This window comes from Sorex fumeus, unplaced genomic scaffold (genome assembly GCF_029834395.1).
Source record: "Sorex fumeus unplaced genomic scaffold, SorFum_2.1 ptg000130l, whole genome shotgun sequence".
In the NCBI taxonomy this organism is placed as follows: Eukaryota; Metazoa; Chordata; class Mammalia; order Eulipotyphla; family Soricidae; genus Sorex; species Sorex fumeus.
In genome coordinates this window covers 4865223-4884905 of record NW_026606187.1, presented here as the reverse complement: position 1 = coordinate 4884905, position 19683 = coordinate 4865223, and the positions used below count along the sequence as shown (strand labels likewise).

The following is a 19683-nucleotide window of genomic DNA, read 5'->3' as shown; positions in this document are numbered from 1 at the left end:
CTACTGCAAGCGGAAGCCTCTTACCCCCTTGCACCCCAATACCACCCTCAACACACACACACACACACACACACACACCCTGTCACTCCCAGCCCTGCCCCTTTCTCTCCTGTTGCCCCTTGCCTGGCTACCAGCCCCAGAATTGTTTTTCAGAAATAAGCCCCCGGCTCCCACCAAGCGTCAGGCAGGGGGACCTGGAGTGAACGTGGGGGACCCCTGTCCCCATAGACATAGTACAGTGGGGAAGACCCGGGTTCCAGTCTCCTGGGCTCCATCCCTGACAGCGCATATGGCCCCCAAGGCCCACCAGAACTGCCAGGTGTGGTTCCAAGACAATTCAAAGAAAAAGGACTGGGGACAAAACAGCTTCAAAATAACCTCAGGCATTGATCCATGACTGAAGCGGGGGTCATCAAAGGGGGTTGGGGCACACCGGTACTTGATCTCCTTCAGTAGGTTACCTGGAGACCCCAGGATGGGAGAACTCTGACCCAGGCAGATTTGTTGAGACTCAGCTAAGAACGCTGGGCATCGGGGCAAGGAAAAGATTGGTCAGTGCAGGAACTGGATGAGGGTCTGGACAGTGGAGAGGTGGAGAGTGAAGGGCTAGAAGGAGGTGTTTGCACTGGGGCCCCCTGGGTCTTAGCTGGAGGGGCTGAAAGAATTTCCTGAGCTCTTAGCAAGAACAAAAGAGCAAAGCCAGTTTTCTGAGAGAGACAGTGAGTGCACGGTGTCGCTGAGACAGCAGAGGCCTGCGCTTTTTAAGGAACACTTTTTTTTTCTTTTTGGGGTACACCCTGCAATGCGTAGGAGTTACTCCGGGGACCATATGGAACGCTGGGAATTGAACCTGGGTCAGCCCTGTGCAAGGCAAATGCCCTACCCACTGTGCTATCACTCCAGCCCCTAAGGAACACTGTCTATCTGGGCTGCTTGAGGCCTGGAAACTTCTGCTTTCTATACATTAATCCTGGGAGAGGGTGAGCAGGAGATATATCCCCAATTTTGAGGTGAAAGTAAATTGTATATAGACTATTCTAAGCTATCACATAAAAAGGAGAGGAACTGTGTTTTGCAAGAGAGGCATTGAGTGGCAATCATGTTTGGTCTATAGACTACTTTTAGCATGCTTCTCCCACCCTGGGAGGGTCCTCACAACACCCTTTATTTGGTGCTCTCTTCTCTATCTGAGCTTCCTTTTGGGTACACAGTACCCAAAAGAAGAGAGAGAAAACAAGGGGGAATACCCTGCCACAGAGGCAGGGTGGGATGGGGGGTATGAGGGGTGGTGGGGATGCTGGGACCTGTGGTGGTGGAGGATGGGCACTGGTGGAGGGATGGGTACTTGATCATTGTATAACTGAAACCCAAGCACAAAAATTTATAAGTCTATAACTGTACCTCATGGTGTTTCACTAATAAAAAAAAAATAAGAAAAAGAATAAAAAAAGAATAAAACAAAAAAAAGGAGAGGAAATGCACATAGTAACTTGGATCAACTATGAAATATTCTAAGCCGATCATATAGAGATGATAAGATGAGGATGAAATCATTTTAGCCTATGCCAGAACGGAAGAGTATGGCCAGTTCTAGGAATTTGGAAGACAAAGGCATAGAGTATGTGTCTTGCTGGGCCAAATCAGAAAGGCAGGGGTGCCCAAGGCAGTTCTAGGAGCTGGGGGGTGGGCATGATGGAGTTGCCTGGGCTCAGCTGAGTGTTTTAGAAGGGGAGTGTCGGCCTGCCGCCAGGCCTTAAAAATGGAGACATGGGAGCTGGAGCCATAGCACAACCGGTAGGGCATTTGCCTTGCACACGGCTGACCCCGGTTAGATTCCCAGCATCCCATATGGTTCCCCGAGCACCGCCAGGAGTGATTCCTGAAATTCCTGTGTGCATGAGCCAGGAGTAATCTCTGTGCAACTTGGGTGTGACCCAAAAGCAAAAAATAAAAAAAGAAATGGGGACTTGAGTCAGGCATGTTGATCTTTGTTAGGCCACTTCAGAGAGGGAAGGTTGAGGTTCTGTGCCAGGCTTTGGGAGCTCTGGGCAATAGAGGTGAGAATTTGTTCTCCATGCAGCAAGGAGGCACTGAAGGGTTTGGGCTGGGGAGTGACTGTGTCCTCTGTAGAGAGACAGACTCCGCTGGAAAGGTCATCTGGGCAAGATGGCCAGAACAGTTAGGAGGCAAAGGAATCCAGAAGCTAGGAGAAATATGGTTCCAGTGAGGGTGACAGTAGTGAAGATGTGGGACATGGCCAGAGAGAGATGTTTTGTCAGCAGAAGGAATGACTTGCTGATAATGAGGGAGGAATTCCAAGAGGGGACTCCTAAAGTTTTGGCTTGAGTCCCCAGCTATTTGGTGATGATTGGTTTCTAGAAATGAGGATTGGGGCTTAGAAAACTGGAAGAAGAAAAAAATGGACATACTTTGTTAGCAATACAGATAATCTATCCATCTGTGATTGTGATATCTGAAGGAGGTTTTCTTTTCTTTCATGGCTCCCATTAACCTTGATTTTTGGATCCAGGTCTTTCTTTGGGGGAGTGTACCCCATGCAGCAAGCAGAAGATGAGACATTTTCTTCTTAAATGCCACCAAGGTCAGCTCTTGAAAGACCTAAGAAGAGTGACATCTATCTCTATTTTTGGAGTCTCTAAATGTCCACAAAACTCAGCAAGTTTCAGATTCCACCAAATGCAATGGCCTTGCAGAAGTGATGGGTGTCCCCACAGAGCCTGGATAAGGGAAGGTTTGATTGCTAGCCTAAAGACTTTCCGGTCCAGACCTCAGTCTCTGGGGGGCAGGGAGGGATTATTTTTGTTGCTACTATTATATCATTTTTCCCCTCTGCCACAGAAATTGACACAGCTGATTTATATATTCCAGGCATACAGACAGATATCCTATCACTGCAGAAAAACTACTCACTATTCTGTTGTCAGTTTTTGTTTTGTTTTGTTTTGAGACCACGCCCTCAGTGATAATTCCTTGCAGTGCTTGGAGAATCATATGGGATGCCAGGGACCGAACCTGGGTTGGTCACGTGCAAAGCAACACCTTATCTGCTCTTCTATCTCTCTGGCCACTGAATACCTATTTTTAATTAGAAGAATGGTTACACATCAGTAGAAATTATAGTCACCTATTCTTCCCCTTTTTATATCAAACAGGATTGAGTTGGCAGAGGCCAAATACTCCTTTTTTGTTTGTTTTAGTTTTTGTTGTGGGGTACAGCTGGTGGTGCTTAGGGGTTACTGCACTCAGGAATCACTCCTGGCAGGCTCTGGGGACTATATCGGATGATGGGGATCAAGCCCTTGTTGGCCCCGTGCAAGGCAAGCACCCTACCTGCTGTATTATCACTTCGACCCCAGATGCTCTCTTTCACAGATATACTATTAAATCCAGTTTTTAGCCCCACATCTCATTCTTGGTGTTTTAAAGTTCCAAATCTCTCTCTCTCTCTCTCTCTCTCTCTCTTTTCTCTCCTCTCTCTTTCTCTCTCTCTCCTCTCTCTCTTCTCTCTCTCTGTCTCTCTCTCTCTCATCTAGGAGTCAGTTCAATTCCCTTCTCTCCATTTCAATCTTGGTTTGTGCAAAGACAAGCCCTTGGGGCTGGGAAATGGGTGATAGAACAAAAAGAACCCAGAATCATCTAGACCCCTTCCTGCCACTGACTTGAACGTGGGAGCCCCGTCACTCCATCACTCCCCCCACACCCCCGCCTCTTTCCCCATCTCCCCACCTCTCTGGCTCGAAGAGTCTCAGCCTCTTACCCCAGACTAAGCCAAGAGCCAGGACTTTTCCATTCAGAAAAAGGATGAGCCACGAGGCTCCTTCAGGCCCCCGGGGACGCAGAAGCACAGAGCAGGCCCCAGGGAGGGATCTGTGCTCACAGCCAGGAGTCCTAAGTAGCCCTCCCGTGGCTGTTAAGGGGCTATGAATCCAGCGTGCTTTATGGTGATTGATGGGGAGCCTTGGCGAGCAGACCTGGCATCCGATGAGAGCCCCGGGGCAGCTGTGCAGGGGACAGTGCTCCTGCTCTTCTCTGGAGAGCCAAGTGGAAAGAACACGCTGGCCTCTGGGGGAGGGCAGGTGACCATACAGAACAAAAGAGGGTTGGAGTGGTGCCCACCTGGGCTTTCTGGGATCGGAGCAATCAAAGGAGCTCCATGGACAGGTTGATGGTTGGTACCGTCGGATCCCCTTGGCAGGGACTGAGTGTTGTATCTGGGTTTTTGGGTCTCGGCGTGAACGGACACAGAGTCAGAGAGACAGTAATGCAAGTGCAAAGGAGTTTTATTCCAGTTAACTGGGGTCAACTATCTCACCCACCAAATGGTTTCTTGGTAGCGACCATGACCTCTAAGCAAGCAGTTTATATAGGTTCCAAGGTCGAGTGAGCACTATGATAGCAGTGATCAAGCAACTATTAGTCAACATTTGATAACAGTCAGTTTGTGGTTGTTCCAAAAAATGGACATAGTGATCCCTCATGACCAGTCAGATGATCTAGCAATTCCTTACCAGAAATTACAAGTTCAGTTTCTGCGAAACAGAAACTTAGGCCTAGTCAAAACTGAATGTTAGCTGCGGACTGTCATGGCTTCAGTCCGGCTCTTGGTCTGGTTTTCAGGTACCTACCATCGGTTTCCTTGGTGCTTCCTGGGAGACTAGAGCTTCACCGAACAGTGTGAGGAAGCGGATCAAGGAGAGTTCTCAGGAGCCACTCCCAGGGCAGGGAGCATGAGAGAGGCAGAATTGGACCCGGGGACAGCGTGGCTAGGAGCAGGGACAGGTGACGCGGGCAGCCCTGGGGGAGGCACTGAAGCTGGGAGGGTGGGACCAGGTCGATGTGACTTTGAGGAAAATGTTAAATCTCTTGTTCCCTGGGTGGCTCAGCATGGGGCGCTGACTGCCCCAGGGGTGGGGTTGAGGTGGAGTGAGACTGCTCTTCAGCCAGGGAGCACCCCTGAACTAGGTGCTTCCTGTCCTGAAGGGGAATGGGGCATCCCAAGACGGCCTTTGCCCCCACGCACCCGGACTCCTTGCCAGCCCCCTTTGCCCCTTGACGTCCTGAGAGAGGCACTTTCATGGTTCCTGGGGGAGACTTGGAGGTTTGGTGGACAGACTCCAGCCTGCCACACTCTCACTATTCCCTTCACACACACCCTGTCGCCCCCCACCCCGAAGGTCTGCTCGCTCTCTGCAGCCCCCTCGGACTGTGATGCTGGGAGGGCCAGAACAATTGAGTTGGAGCTCTTGGGTATCATGAACTTCTCAGGGAGTGACTGTTCTATTTGTTCGCTTGCTGTCGAAATAAGGCAAGGAGAGTAGGGCAATATGGGGGGAGAGGGGGGTTGTCAAGCATTCCTTCTTGCCCCCTCAGTGCCAGCCTCCTTCTGAGTTACTACTTTTAGTGCCTGCTTGCTGGTTTATTGGCAAAGGACCAAAACTTTCTGATACGTTATATTTCATACACGCATGCATTTATGCCAGAATTCATTTGGTGTCTGGACAGAAATCTACCAGCAGAGTTCCTCCCCCTGATTTACCCTTGCATTTTCCTACCAGTGTGAGATCGAACAAAACTGGGACTAGAGAGAAAGAGAAAGAGAATAGGAACTTGCCTTGTGGACAGATGACACGGGTTTAATCTCTGACAACCCCAAAGTTCTCCCAGACCCTTCCAGGAGTGATCCCTGAGTGCAGAGCCAGAAATAAGCCCCAAGACTGCCAGGTGTGGCCCCCAAACAAACAATCAACAAGAAAAGGAACAAAATGAATATTTCCTTGTATCCAACTACTCCTGAATGGGGGTGAAAGGAAGGGAGGGGCCGTCATCATTATTGACGACATTACCCCACTGGGCAGTGAGTCATCTAGCTCCCAAATCCCTTCCTCCCATTGACCATCCCTGGCATGCGCTGTTGTGCATTGGGGGGTCTCCTGCAGGGTCTCCTGCAGGGGGCTTGTCGGGGAGGACTCTGAGTGCCCGCACCTGTAGGGGAGGGGCAGGGCCAGAGCCTGGGAGAGCAGGGGGAGCTGGTGGATCCTCTGGAGCTGGGAAGCAGGGATGGAGGAGGCCCGTTTCCTCAGCCTGCACAGACCAGATTCTGACCACTGGGCAGCCCAGCCAGATGATGGTCTGTGCAACAGGAAGGAGGGGACTTAGGCCTTCCACCTTGGAGGCCAGTCTGGACAGCAGAGCCTGGTACCAATCATGCAGCCCCCCGTCAAGGTGATCTGGGCTTCCACCCGCCTGAGTGTTCATCCCGGGAAGGCGGAAGGAGACTACACCCAGGCTAGGCACCGGCCTGCACCCTGCACAGACCTTCCGATGCTTTATTCTAATGGGAAAGTGGAGGGAAGGATGCATCTATGTTAGCATTCATTTGGTGTCTGGGCAGATGCCTCGCCAGACTGTTTGGAGGAGGAAGCAAGCAGTCTATCCTAAGAAGCCACCTGCAAAAGGCCCCTTGAGGTGGAGAGTCTCTGGATCAGGACGGCCACTTTCGCGTCCCTCAGCATTAGCCTTTATGGGACAGGATTCGTCCAATAAGAAACCTGCTTAGGAGGTTGGAGTGATAGGACAGCAGGTAGGGCATTTGTCTTGCACTTGGCTGAGTCGGGTTCAATCCCCGGCATCCCATATGGCCCCTTAAGCATCACTAGGAATAATTCCTGAGTGCAGAGCCAGGAGTAATCCTGAGCGTTGCCGGGTGTGACCCAAAAAGCCAAACAAAAAAACCACAAACAACAAACACTGTCCTCCTGTTGTTCATCGACTTGCTCGAGCAGGCCCAGTAACATCTCCATTTTGAGACTTGTTACTGTGTTTGGCATATTGAATACGTCACGGGTAGCTTGCCAGGCTTTGCTGTGCGGGCAAGATACTCTCGGTAGCTTGCCGGGCTGTCCGAGAGGGGCGGAGGACTTGAACCCCACTTGGCCGGGCAGGCTGCGCGCAAGGCAAACGCCCTACCGCTGTGCTATCGCTCCAGCCCAACAAAACAAAAACAAAACAAAAAAGAAAGAAAAGAAAAGAAAAAGAAAAAATAGAAAGAAAGAAACTTGCTTAGTCGTCAGGGTGGAGTGTAAGGAATAGCTGAATGAACTGGGACCTGCCCAGGTACACTGTGGGAATCTGCACAACTTATGGGCGGGATTTCCTCAGGTTGAAGGCAAGGAAGTGTTTGGGCAGGGTATTAATTTCTCAGGTTCACCAGCGTAGGGTTGACAGCGGAATAAACTTTTTGTTATGTCTTTATGTTGATGGGCTGGAGTGGTAGTACAGCGGTAGGGCGTTTGCCTTGCGCGCAGCCAGCCCGGTCGAGCCAGGTTCGATTCTTCCGCCCCTCTCGGACAGCCCGGCAAGCTACCGAGAGTATCTTGCCCGCACAGCAAAGCCTGGCAAGCTACTGAGAGTATCTTGCCCACACGGCAAGGCCTGGCAAGCTACCGTGACGTATTCAATATGCCAAACACAGTAACAACAAGTCTCAAAAAAAATGGAGATGTTACTGGGCCTGCTTGAGCAAATCGATGAACAACGGGAGGACAGTAGTCCAGTAGTCCTTTATGTTGATGTCTACTTCTTCTAGATTTGTTCTGGATAACTTACTTTTTTCTTTTTTTAAATCTTTCCCCATCCTTAACTTACATTTTTCTAAACGCATCTACTTCATCTGTTGGTTGTTTTTGTTTGTTTTTGTTTTGGGACCACACCCTGTGATGCTCAGGGCATCCTCCTGGCTCTGAGCTCAGGATTCACTCCTGCAGTCTTGGGGGGATCACATGGGATGTGGGGGAAGAACCCCAGTCAGCAGTGTGCAAGGCAAATGCTTTACCCGCTGGACTATCAACTCTGGTCCCTGTTGGGTTTGGTTTTTTTGTTTGTTTGTTTGTTTTAATCTATATTTCAAAAGGACAGCATCTTCATCTACTGTTGTGATTCCAGCACGAGCAGAAACCAAAGCGCGGGTTATTTGTTGTATGAATGAATGCATGTGTGGGAGGAAGGGCTATTTTGGAAAAAAAAAATGGAGCAATTAATTCCTTTCTAAGCATGACTTATTTAAAAAGAAATTTCTCAGACCACCCTTGCCCTTCTTAGTCAAAACAGCCACAGAGCAGCTGGAGCTGCCAGCGAACAATATTTAAAAATACCATTATCAGGGGCTGGAGAGATAGTACAGCCAGTAGGACACTTCACAGTCCTCGCGGCTGACCCCGGTTTGGGTCTTGGCATCCTATATGGTCCCTCAAGCACCGTCAGGAGTAGTCCCTGAGTGCAGAACCGGAAGTAACCCCTAAGCATCGCTGGCGTGACCCTCCCCCCCAAAAAAAATTGTTTTAAAATATATTATCAGGAGCTGCCAGGGAATCTCTGCTCTTGGCCAGCGAGACTTTCTCTGCAGATGTTCCACACCTTTCAGACGCCTCCTCTCTGCCTCCTCCACCCTCACCATTTCGGTAGCTCGGCAGGAATTGAAACTGGCAGTGAGTCGGGCATCGGGTTTGGAACCGCGGACGCTGCGGTACCCCGGGATTTTCCACCCATTCTCCTTTTCCGCGCTGCGTCTCTGGAAAAGCGCCTCCACAGCGCCCCCTCGCGGCCATCCCGAGGAGCGGCCCGGCGTGAGCCCACAGAGCGCGGGCTGCTGGACCATTCCAAGCCGTTGGAGGTTGGGTAACTCCAAATTTTAACCCGGGACACCCCCATCCCCTGCCCCCGGAGCCGCCAGCCCTCCCGGAGCCGTGGAGCGAGCTTACCGAATCAGAAGCGGTAAGCGGGAATGGGGAGAGAGCGATGTCCTGGGGGCCAGGGTGTAAACTGGGGGTGCGTTACGCAATTTAGCTTGGACACTGGCTGGACCATCTCTTGTTTCCCCAAAGCCTCATTTCCACACAGTCAGATTGAAGCTATAGTTAAGATATAAATTATGATTTATATAACGCCACCCCCTTTGTAGAGTTTTGACAAACGTCTACCCACGCTTCTCCATCACCACAATCATGGTGTTCCACCTCCTGCCCAACCCACCTCCCCCCCACCCCATTTCCAGTCATCTTGTGCTGCAGCTTTGCAGCCAACCCCCCTCCAAGCCCAGCCCCTGACACCCTGGCATATTTGTTTTATGGTTTTGCCCTTTTCCCTTGGAGATTGTCGTTAAAAAAAAAAAGCATCTCTAGACCAGAGCCCTTCTCACATCTGGTTTCTCTCATATAACCTGCTGTGTTCTGAGACTGGGCTTCCTACTGGACTATATTTCACGCGCACATTTCATTTGCAAGTTGAGGGGGGCTGGAGAGATATAGTATATCGGACAAGTTCAATCCCCAGTATCCCATATGGTCCCCCATCACCACCAGGAAATATTCCTGAGTGCAGAGCCAGGAGTAACCTTTGAGCATCACTGGGAATGACTCCAAACCCAAGCAAGATAAATTAAAAAAAATTTTAAAGTATAGGGGGAGGGTGCCTGCCTTGCAGGTATGCGGCAAACCCGGGTTCGATCCCTGGCATCCCATATGGTTTCCTGAGCACCACCAGGAGTGAATCCTGAGTGCAGATCCAGGAGTAAGCCCTGAGCATCGCCAGGTGTGCCCCCCTCCAAAAAAAGAATTTGCTAGCTGAGGTGGAACAGTGCACACCCCACCTAAAAGGAGACTTTGTTTTTTTTTTTTCAGTTTACAAACAAGAACGTTTTTATTTTATTTTTTTATTTTTAATTAATTTATTTATTGAATCACTGTGGGAAAGGTTACAAAGCTTTCAGGTTTAGGTCTCAGTCATGCAAATATCAAACACATTTCCCTTTACCAATACTTATTTTTTACCATGAAGAACCCCAATAAAACTCCACCCCCCACCCCTCCCAGTCCCTGTGGGGCAGATGAATTCTAGTTAACACTCTATCTGCTTTGATTAGATTCATTGTTTCAATAAAAGATTCACCACTATTATTTAGAGTTTACCCCCCCCCCCAAATCAGACATGCTGAAAAAGCATTGTGAAGTGATTTGCTTTCTACAGCTGGGTTCAAGAATTAAATGACCCTGGAAGTATTTCTACTGAAAGTCAGATAGTTAAGAAATTGGTTTCTGTGCTCTGGAGTCGTGGCCGTGCTGGAGACGAGGCTCCCATGCAGCCGCCATCTTTCTTTCCAGAGAGGAGAGGGCGACTGGGGCAACACCCTTTCCCCTCTGGGCAGACATGATGGCCTGGATTAATGCATAGTCCGTTCACTTTTCTGCTCCAAGCTGCCGGGTTCTGCATTAAGTCCTTGTGCTTCTGGGGCCGTGGCCGTGCTGGAGAGCCGCTCGTGGGGGGTGACTGGTGACCTCGGTAGGGCGTGAAGGACGGACCAGAACGCCCCCCTTCCCATGAGGTTTTAGTCGCCCCCACACCCCCGGCTCATACCTGCTGTCCACAAGGCTCCCAGGCGGCCGCCATCCTTCTTTCCAGAGAAGAGAGGGCGAATGGGGCAACACCCTTTCCCCTCCGGACAGATATGATGGCCTGGATTAACGCATGGTCCGTTCACTTTTCTGCTTAAAAGGAGACTTTGAGTGTGTTCAGGGAGGCTTAGGCAAGAAATGAAGCTTCTCCAGATTTCTCCCACCATCCTGAGGAATCTCCGAAGGCAGAATTTCTTTCAATTGGATTATTTTATGAGAGAGAGGGAGGTGGGGGCAGGGAGGGAGGGAGGAAAGAGTGTGTCTGCCCTTCGAGGCCTGGGTGAGAGTGGGGACACATTTGCAGCAGATGGCCATGAACCCATTGCTGGGACTGGAAAAATACTTGTCCTTAAGGAAAAGTGGTGACCAAGAAATGTTGATCACTTGCTCTGAAGTTTCTCTCCAGAAACTTCCTTTTCCAAGAAGCTGCCTCTTGGGAACTGGCTTGAAGCTATTCTTGAGCCTTGGGAACCTTCCCCTTGCGAGCCCGCCACTGTGGAGCACGTTTCAGCCCCTTCCTTTACCCATTGTGGCCGTTTCCTCCAGAGCTTCCCCCCCTCAGCTCCGTTTCCACAGTGCATGCGTGCGGGGTGGCAGTGCACCACCCCCCACCCCCCAAATCTACATTCCACATAGCCTCCAAGGTGCTTTGATTTTTTTTTTAATTTGTTTGCGGGCCACACCTGACTGTGCTCAAGGCTTACTCCTGGCTCTGGGGTTAGGGATCACTCCTGGTTGGTCTCGAGGGACCCTCTGGGATGTGGGGATCGAACCCAGTTCAGTCGCGTGCAACCAGTGCTCTACACCTATACTATGTTACTATGGCTCAGTAAGTTTTTTCTTTATTGAATCACCGTGAGATACAGTTACAAAGCGTTCATGTTTGAGATTCTGTCATACAATGATCGAACACCCATCCCTCCACCAGTGCACATTTTCTACCACCAATGTCCCTGTATCCCCCATCCCACCCCTCCCCCTACCTCCATGGCAGACAATTTCCCCCATACTCTCTCTCCACTTTGGGGCATTATGGTTTGCAATACAGATACCGAGAGGTTATCACGTTTGGTCCTTGGTCTACTTTCAGCACACATCTCCCATCCCGAACGATCCCTCCAACCGCCATTGACTTTGTGAGCCCTTCTCTGTTCCAGCTGCCTTCCCCCCCAGCTTATGAGGCAGACTTCCAACCACCATGGAGCAATACTCCTGGCCATTGTCTCTACTGTCCTTGGGTGTCAGTCTCATATTATTTTATTTTATATTCCACAAATGAGTGCATTCATTCTATCTATGTCCCCCTCTTTCTGACTCATTTCACTTAGCATGATGCTCTCCATGACCATCAGGTTGATTTTTTAAAAAGGCAAAACTGCACATGTGACACGCTCACTGATTTCTCCGCATTGTCACTGAAGCAAACCTGCCGAATCTCCTCAGGACAAGGGTCTCGCAGCTCCTCTCTGCCCCCTGCTGGTCTCCTTCCTATGCTTTCCTGCCTCAAAACCTTCGTGCAATTTAAGCCAACTTAACCATTTTCGATTAACCTTTGCTTTAACCATTTCCTTTCCATCTCGTTGGGTCCTTTAGATCTTAACTCAAGCTTAATTCTTCTGTGATGGCCAGTGTACCCTCCTCACAGGAGAACTCAGTCTCCAGACTGGGGTCTCCGCCCTCAGATTTCATGCAAGTTTCCCCTCAGATCTTTACGTAATTGGGTTTTTTGTTTGTTTGTTTGTTTTTGCATTTTGAGTCATACCCGGCAATGCACAGGGGTTACTCCTGGCTCATGCACTCAGGAATTACTCCTGGCAGTGCTCAGGGGACCATATGGGATGCTGGGAATAGAACCCCGGGTCGGCCGCATGCAAGGCAAACACCCTACCCGCCGTGCTATTGCTCCAGCCCCTACATAATTTTTTTAAGTTTCTCCTTCACCCTGGCTGGAAGGTCTGTGAAGCACTTGTTCCCAGGCACACGGTGAAGGGGTAATAACATCCGACACGGAGGTAATACTCCGGGGGAGGAAGGCCCCAACCCAGTTACGGTCAGATTTACTTCTGATGCCAGGAGGTTGCTCTGATTCTCCTCATTTACCTGACAGGAAACTGAGCCACCCAGATGAGTCACTGCCCAGTGGTCTGGCCTGAGAAGCCCAGGGCTGCTGATGGTTTGAGTGATGGTCTAGCTTGGGTCGAGATGAAGGACTGAAGCAATTTCTTTTTTTTTTTTTCTTATTTTGGGGTGGTCACACCTGGCGATGCACAGGGGTTCCTCCTGACTCTGCACTCAGAAATTACTCCTGGCAGTGCTCAGGGGACCATATGGGATGCTGGGGATCGAACCCGGGTTAGTGGTATGCAAGGCAAATGTCCTACCTACTATACTCTCGCTCCAGCCCCCACTGAAGGAATTTCTTCTCTTTCTTCTAGACAAACAACTCGCCCAAGATGTCAAGCCATTTGTTCACAACTTGAGCACAACCCTGCACACCAAGCTGACTGTGGGCCGCCTGGGGCTCGGGCTGATCATTGTCCAGAACGGGCCCTACCTCCAGATCATCCACCTCCTCAGCAAGGGCGCCGCGGCCAGGGATGGAAAGCTCAAGCCAGGTGGCCGCCCTTTCCCTGCCTCCCTCCGGCCTTAGCAGTGATGATACCCAAGGACAGCAGAGAGACTGGCCCAGGGCTGGAAGCTTGCCACAAATTGTGATAGGGGTGGGGAGGGGGCTGGAGACGGAAGTTAGGATAGAGAAAGGACCACTGATGACAATGATGGTTGGAAATGCTCACTCTGGACAAGAACTGAGGGCTGAAAGGAGGTAAAGGGATAGACGTGATGACCTGCACTGCGAACAATAATGCACAAAAGGAGAGAGAGAGAGGGAGAGGGAGGGAGAGAGAGGGAGAGAGAGAGGGAGAGAGAAAAGGGGGGAGGGAGGGAGAGAGAGACAGGAGAGAAAGAGAGAGAGAGAGAGAGAATGCCTGCTATAAAGGCAGATTGGGGACAGGGAGTGGACATTGGTGATGGGAAATAAACACTGGTGAAGGGACGGACGGTGTTGAAACATTGTATGATTGAAACCCAATCATGAACAACTTTGTAACTGTGAATCTCATGGTGATTTAATAAAACAACCTCCCACAAACCAATGAGGATAGATAGATAGATAGTTCAAGCACTTCCTCTGAGCCAGCCAGCCACTGACTTTGCAAAGAAGCCTCAGTTATCATGATGTTTATTCGATGGATTTTACCAGAACCCTCTAGAAGGAAGCTAGCAGGATCATCTCCCCACTTTTTTGTTTGTGGGTTGGCTGGTCACACCTGGCAATGAGTTTCTTCTCCAGGGTCCCACCCATCTCATAGGTATGCTACCAACCCAGGGAAAATGTGACCTCGATCTTAGCACTTACACAGAATAGCTCATTTCACGTGCTAATAACCTTAGGTTGGTTCTGCACTGGCGGATAGAGAATGAGATATTAAGTCCTTTTTTGGGTTTGTTTTGGGCCCACACCTGGTGTGCTCAGGGCTTACTTCTGGCTCTGCACTCAGAGATCACTCCTGGTGGACCCATAGGACCTGCCAAGGATCAAATCCGGGTCAGCTGTGTGCAAGGCAAGCTGGACTACCTCTCCGGCCCTGAGAGATAATTAAGTCTTCACTTGGCCTCTGTCACAGCAAGTTGGGGGCAGGGGAGCAGTCTGAACCTTCTTTGTGCAGAATCTGGAGCACAGGAAGTATCAGCACTGCCCTACTCTTCTCTTTGGGTGCACAAACTACCTTCTATTCAAGTTGGGTGGGATGGAGCGATAGCACAGTGGGTAGGGCGTTTGCCTTGTACACAGCCGACCCAGGTTCGATACCCGCATTCCATATGGTCCCCCAACCACTGCCAGGCATAATTCCTGAGCACAGAGCCAGGAGCACCCCTGGGTGTGACCCCCTCCAGAAAAAAGGGCATTCAAGTTGGGATTCCCCAGAACCTGTCTCCTCTGAGGCTCCTGTGATGCTGAGCACTGTGGGGGAAGGAGGGTGCCTGAGAGAAAAGCATTTGGTGGCTCAGTGGTAGAGCCTTGCATGTATGAGGTTCTATCCCATCACCACTCAAAGGAAAAATTAAAAAAAAAGAAAGAATCTGTGTTAGATGGTCTGAATTCAGGTAATCTTGCAGGCCCACAGTTATTTTACCTCTACATTGGGATGCCACCACCTTTGTCGATGTTGTGGGGCTTGGAAGAGAGTTTTGTGAGCCCTTTTTAAACTACTGTGCCAAGTCAGAGTGATAGTATAGAGGGCACTTGCCTTACACACGGCTGACCCAGGTTCGATCCCCAGTACCCCATATGGTCCTCTGAGCCTGTGTGGCCCAAAAACCAAAAGAAAGAACAAAAAAATAAGGGAAAAAAGAAAAGCATAATACTGTTGAAATACTGGCAGTCGATTTTCTTAGATTCTTGTCTTTTCTCCTTAATAAAAAATGATGGAGATTAAGCCACAGGTTTATAATTCTGATTACCCATTTCAATCACCAGTTGGGAAGCAAGTCTGAACTTTCTCTTCTGTGAGGTTCTTCACTGAGGAGGTTCTTTTCTTTTGTTTCTTTTTTTTAGTTTTGGGTCTACACCTGGCAAGAGAGATAGTATAGCAGGTTTGACCCCCACATCCCATATAGTCTCCTGTGCACTGCCAGGAGTTAAGTACTGAATGCAGAGCCAGGAGTAACCTCTGAGCATCACCAGGTGTGACCCAAAAACAAAAAACATAAAGAAAACAAAAACATCGATGTGGGGCCGGAGTGATAGTACAGCGGGTAGGGCATTTGCCTTTCACGCGGCCGACCTGAGTTCAATTCCTGACATCCTGTATGGTCCTCCAAGCACCGCCAGGAGTAATTCCTGAGTGCCGAGCCAGGAGTAGCCCCTGAGCATAGCTGGGTGTGACCCAACCCCTCCCCCCCAAAAAATCGATGTTGTCTTCACTGCAAAGAATTTATGTAGTTTAACAGCCTCATTGGAAGAGATGGAACAAAACAGAAATAAAATCTTCAGTAGTGGCTTAGCTGCTGCAAAGTTGCTTTCAGATAATGACTTGAGACAGTTTATACATTGTGGTTCCTACAGCTCATTAAAATTGAAAAAAATAGATGTAATGAGGTTGGTTAATGAGAAGTACCAAATGGCACGTCTTTATGAAGGGCAATGTTAATACCCATCGCCAGAGTAGGCACAATCAGGCACAGACAGGTTGGTTTATAGCCAGAGCGGTCAGGGAATTAAGCTGCTTGTTTCTGCTTTCTTGACAGAAGCGCCCCTTTCACCATGTAATTAAGCAGAATGCCAAACCATAGCCGTCAGCCATAAACGCTCCTTTTAACAGTGGGCAAACTCAGCCTGTGACTGTTGTTAATTAACCTCCACAGGATGAACAGCTGTCTCACACCGCAGTCTATCATGGCTGGGAGAAGCCCTGTTTCATTCTAACGTAGCTTCAGACCCATGGTAGGGTCCAGTCACCTTCTTTGTTGAGAGGGACCTTCTCCAATGATGAGGGTCTTAAGGTTTTTTTTTTTTTTGCTTTTTGGGTCACACCTGGTGATGCACAGGGGTTACTCCTGGCTCATGCACTCAGGAATTCCTGATGGTGCTCGTGGGACCATCTGGGGTACTGGGAATCAAGCCCGGGTTGGCCATGTGCAAGGCAAACCCCCTTCCGCTGTGCTATCGCTCCAGCCCTGGGTCTTAAGGTTTGACCCAGCAAGCCTTGGATATCCAAGGAATGGGCTCCAGCTCTTTGAACCTTCCTTTTCCCTGCCTACTTCTGTTATTTAAGGGTTTGGGGGCCATAGTCATTGGTGCTCAGGGTCCTTTTCTGGCTGTTCTCAGGGATCCCTCCCGGTGGGGCTCTGAGACTTTATATAGTGCCAGAGCTCGAATCAGAGTTGGTCACGCACGAGGCATGAGCTGGACCTGCTGTACATTATCTCCCCAGGAACCAAAATAGAAGATTCTCTCCACCCTTGTCAGTCTTATCTTCCTCAGCCCCAGGAACTTTGGCTTCAGAGAGGCCCCAGCACTAAGGACATGTGTCCTCGGGGGTTTCCTTAGGTACTGTGCAATTCCTGAGTCCTTGGTTTCAGATTTATGGCAGGACAGATATGTGGTGTCATGTGGACTCGCTTCCTCCAGCCTTTGCAACTTCATTGGCGTCACCGCACCTGGTGTCAGCTAGTAAGTCCCACTACCGTTTGGCAGGATGTTAGGGTTAGAAAAAGCGGAAGATTTCAGGCCTTACCCAATGCGATCCTGCTCTACAAGAAAATTCCTTTGCTATTTCCTTCCTCTTTTGCTGAACGCCCTTGGAAGCAGTCAGGGTTCTTTATCACATCCAGAAAACCATCTTGGTAAGGCACTTAATTTAGGATTTTTTTTTTATTTTTTGGGGGGATCATATCTGGCAATGCTCAGGGGTTACTCCTGGCTCTGCACTCCTGGCAGTGCGTGGGTGGACCATATGGGATGCCTGGGATTGAACGTGGATCAGCAGTATGCAAGGCAAATGCCCTACCCACTGTTCTATTGCTCCGGCCCCTTATTTATTTATTTGCTTGCTTTTTGGGTCACACATGGTGATGCACAGGGGTTACTCCTGGCTCATACACTCAGGAATTACTCCTGGCGGTGCTCAGGGGACCATATGGGATACCGGGAATTGAACCCGGGTCACCTGCGTGCAAGGCAAACGCCCTACCCGCTGTGCTGTTGCTCCAGCCCTCACCAGCCCCTAATTTAGGATATTGAGATTGGCACCAAGTCTGGAGAACCAGACTTGGGAAATGACAAGAGCACAGAGGGCACGTAAGCACCCTTGGATGCCTTGCGCTCCTGTCACTCCTCTGCCCCCTTTGCTTCAGGCTCAAGAGTCCACATGGCCTGTCCAGGGCTGTACCTAGATGGACCTAGATGGTCCATCCATGCCTTTGCTCTGTCAGGTGATGCAAGTGAGTAAACTGGTTTAATTTCCAATTTGGGATCTCAGAGACTTACTGTCACCAGGGGATTTTTGTCCCCCCTGTGGCAGGTGGTAGAAGCACTGTGGTTGACCACGATTCTCTCCCTGTCCAGCACGTCCTTGAAGGAGACCTGGCCACCTTGGGTTGCTAGGAACTCACTACATCTTAGATCTTAAACTTATCTGTGTTCTTTTTTTTTTTTTTGCTCTGCACTCAGGAAATACTCCTGGCAGTGTGCTTGGGGAACAATATGGAATGTCGGGAATCAAACCCAGGTCGGCCATGTGCAAGGCAAATACCCTACCTGCTATGTTACCGCTCTGGCCCCATCTTAAGCTTATCTAAAACACGGTAACTGTCCAGTGACTCATGCAGAATTATCTCCTCAACTAATACAAGGAGAGAACATTGAAATGAAAGACTTAAGCGCCAAGAGTGAACCCTCAGTGCAGAGCCAGGAGTAAGCCCTGAGTACTGTCCGATGTGCCCCCCAAACAAAGCAAAACAAAACCAATGAAAGACTTGTTCTGCTCACTTGTGACGGGCACGGAAGTTACCTGGTGGAAATTCTAGAAAGTTGGTGGTTTATTCACCAACTTAGGGGAGACGGTGGTTTCTTCGGTAGAGCTATTCATTTGATGTGAAACACATTTTCAGAATCCAAATGGTTGATTGGCCCAGATGAGAGTTTTTTGTGGTTGTTTTTTGGTGGGGCCACACCTGGTGGTGGCTCTTTTTGTTTTGGGGTCATGTCCCGGTTCTGCAGCCCAAAACAAAAACAAACAAAAAAGAACCCCCCTTGCAGACCAGAGAGAGACAGCATAGGGAGTAAAGTATGAAAGAACCTGGATTGATCTCTCACACCATGACTGAAAAATGTCCATACAGCATTGCCAGGCGTGGTCTGGATGAGTCGCAGTGTTACAGGGCCTCAGCATGGGACCCTGCCTAAGTTCAAGGAGTGGCCCCTGAGCCTCCTGAGTAAGCACCCCTGGGATGTCCCCCCCCCCCCCCCTTTTACCTACAGAAACCTCTTAAACTTATTCTTCATGATGTGAAGGACACTTGCCTTGGAGGTGACCATTTTTATTAGTAAGGCCTGGTTTGGGTTCAAAGTGGAGCAGTAATATGTACCCATAAAAATGAAACCTCTCAATAAAGCCAGAAATGATCCCTTGAAACAATTAATTTTATGGATTACTATCTTTTTTTTTTCTGTTCAGGTGATGTTCTGATTAGTGTTGGCCATACCAATGTGTTAGGATATACTCTTCGAGAATTTTTTAAGCTTTTGCAACGTATCACCATAGGAACAGTGCTGCAGATCAAGGTTTACCAAAACTTTATTGAAATTCCCCAAGAATGGAAGGAAATATCTAATTTAATCCCTGAGACCAAATTTCCAGGAACACGGTAAGCAGTTTCTTTTAGGAAACTTTGTTATGCTATAGAATTCCTGGGGTCTATGAGGTACAGGGCCTTGGTATATTTATTTTGGTTTGGGGGACCATGTCTGGCGATGATCAAGAGTTACTCCGGGTGGGGTGGTACTCTGGAGACCAAATGGATGCCAACTTCATGCATAGGGTCTTATTTTAATGCAGCAATCAACCAGTGGTCTTTGGTAGGAAGGGGAGGTGTGTAATACAGGTGGAAACACAAGGAGAATTTAGTGGGTTTCTGAATCCTTTTGAAAAGAACAGTTTGCAGGATCTAAAACAAGGCAGATGTGAGAAAGACTAGAGCCTTAAATCTGGAGTTAAAAGAGCAAAATATAAAAATAAACAACAGGGGCGGGGTCCAAGATAGGTGACAGGTAACATGGGACAACATGGGTCTTCAGGGAAGTGGATGTGTCCATCAAATTCACCAGAGTCAACACCAGTGTAAGCATAATTTTAAAAATGAGTTTTTTTTAATTAATTTTTTTTTTAATCTTCTTTATTTTTTGCATTTTGGGTCACAACTAGCGATGCTCAGGGGTTGCTCCTGGCTCTGTACTCAGGAATTAGACCTGGTGGTGCTTGGGGGACCATCTGGGATCCTGGGAATTGAACCCAGGTTGGCCGCGTGCATAGCAAACACCCTACCCACTGTGCTATTGCTCCATCCCCAAAATGAGGTTTTTTTATGTTTTAATTTTTTTGTTGTTTTGGGGTCACTTCTGGCTATGTATTCAGGAATCCCTACTCAGGGGACC

At 49.2% G+C, this 19683-nt stretch overlaps 1 protein-coding gene across 1 annotated transcript in view; it reads right to left on the bottom strand.

Moving 5' to 3' along the window:
* The window catches only part of POLR3E (RNA polymerase III subunit E), a 282521-nt gene extending 273878 nt beyond the window's left edge, over positions 1-8643 (bottom strand). Inside the window, exon 1 of the mRNA XM_056138937.1 lies at positions 8634-8643. The gene's annotated coding sequence lies outside the window, so the exon portion shown is untranslated. The remainder of the gene's footprint in view (positions 1-8633) is intronic.
* Positions 8644-19683: the final 11040 nt, after the last annotated feature.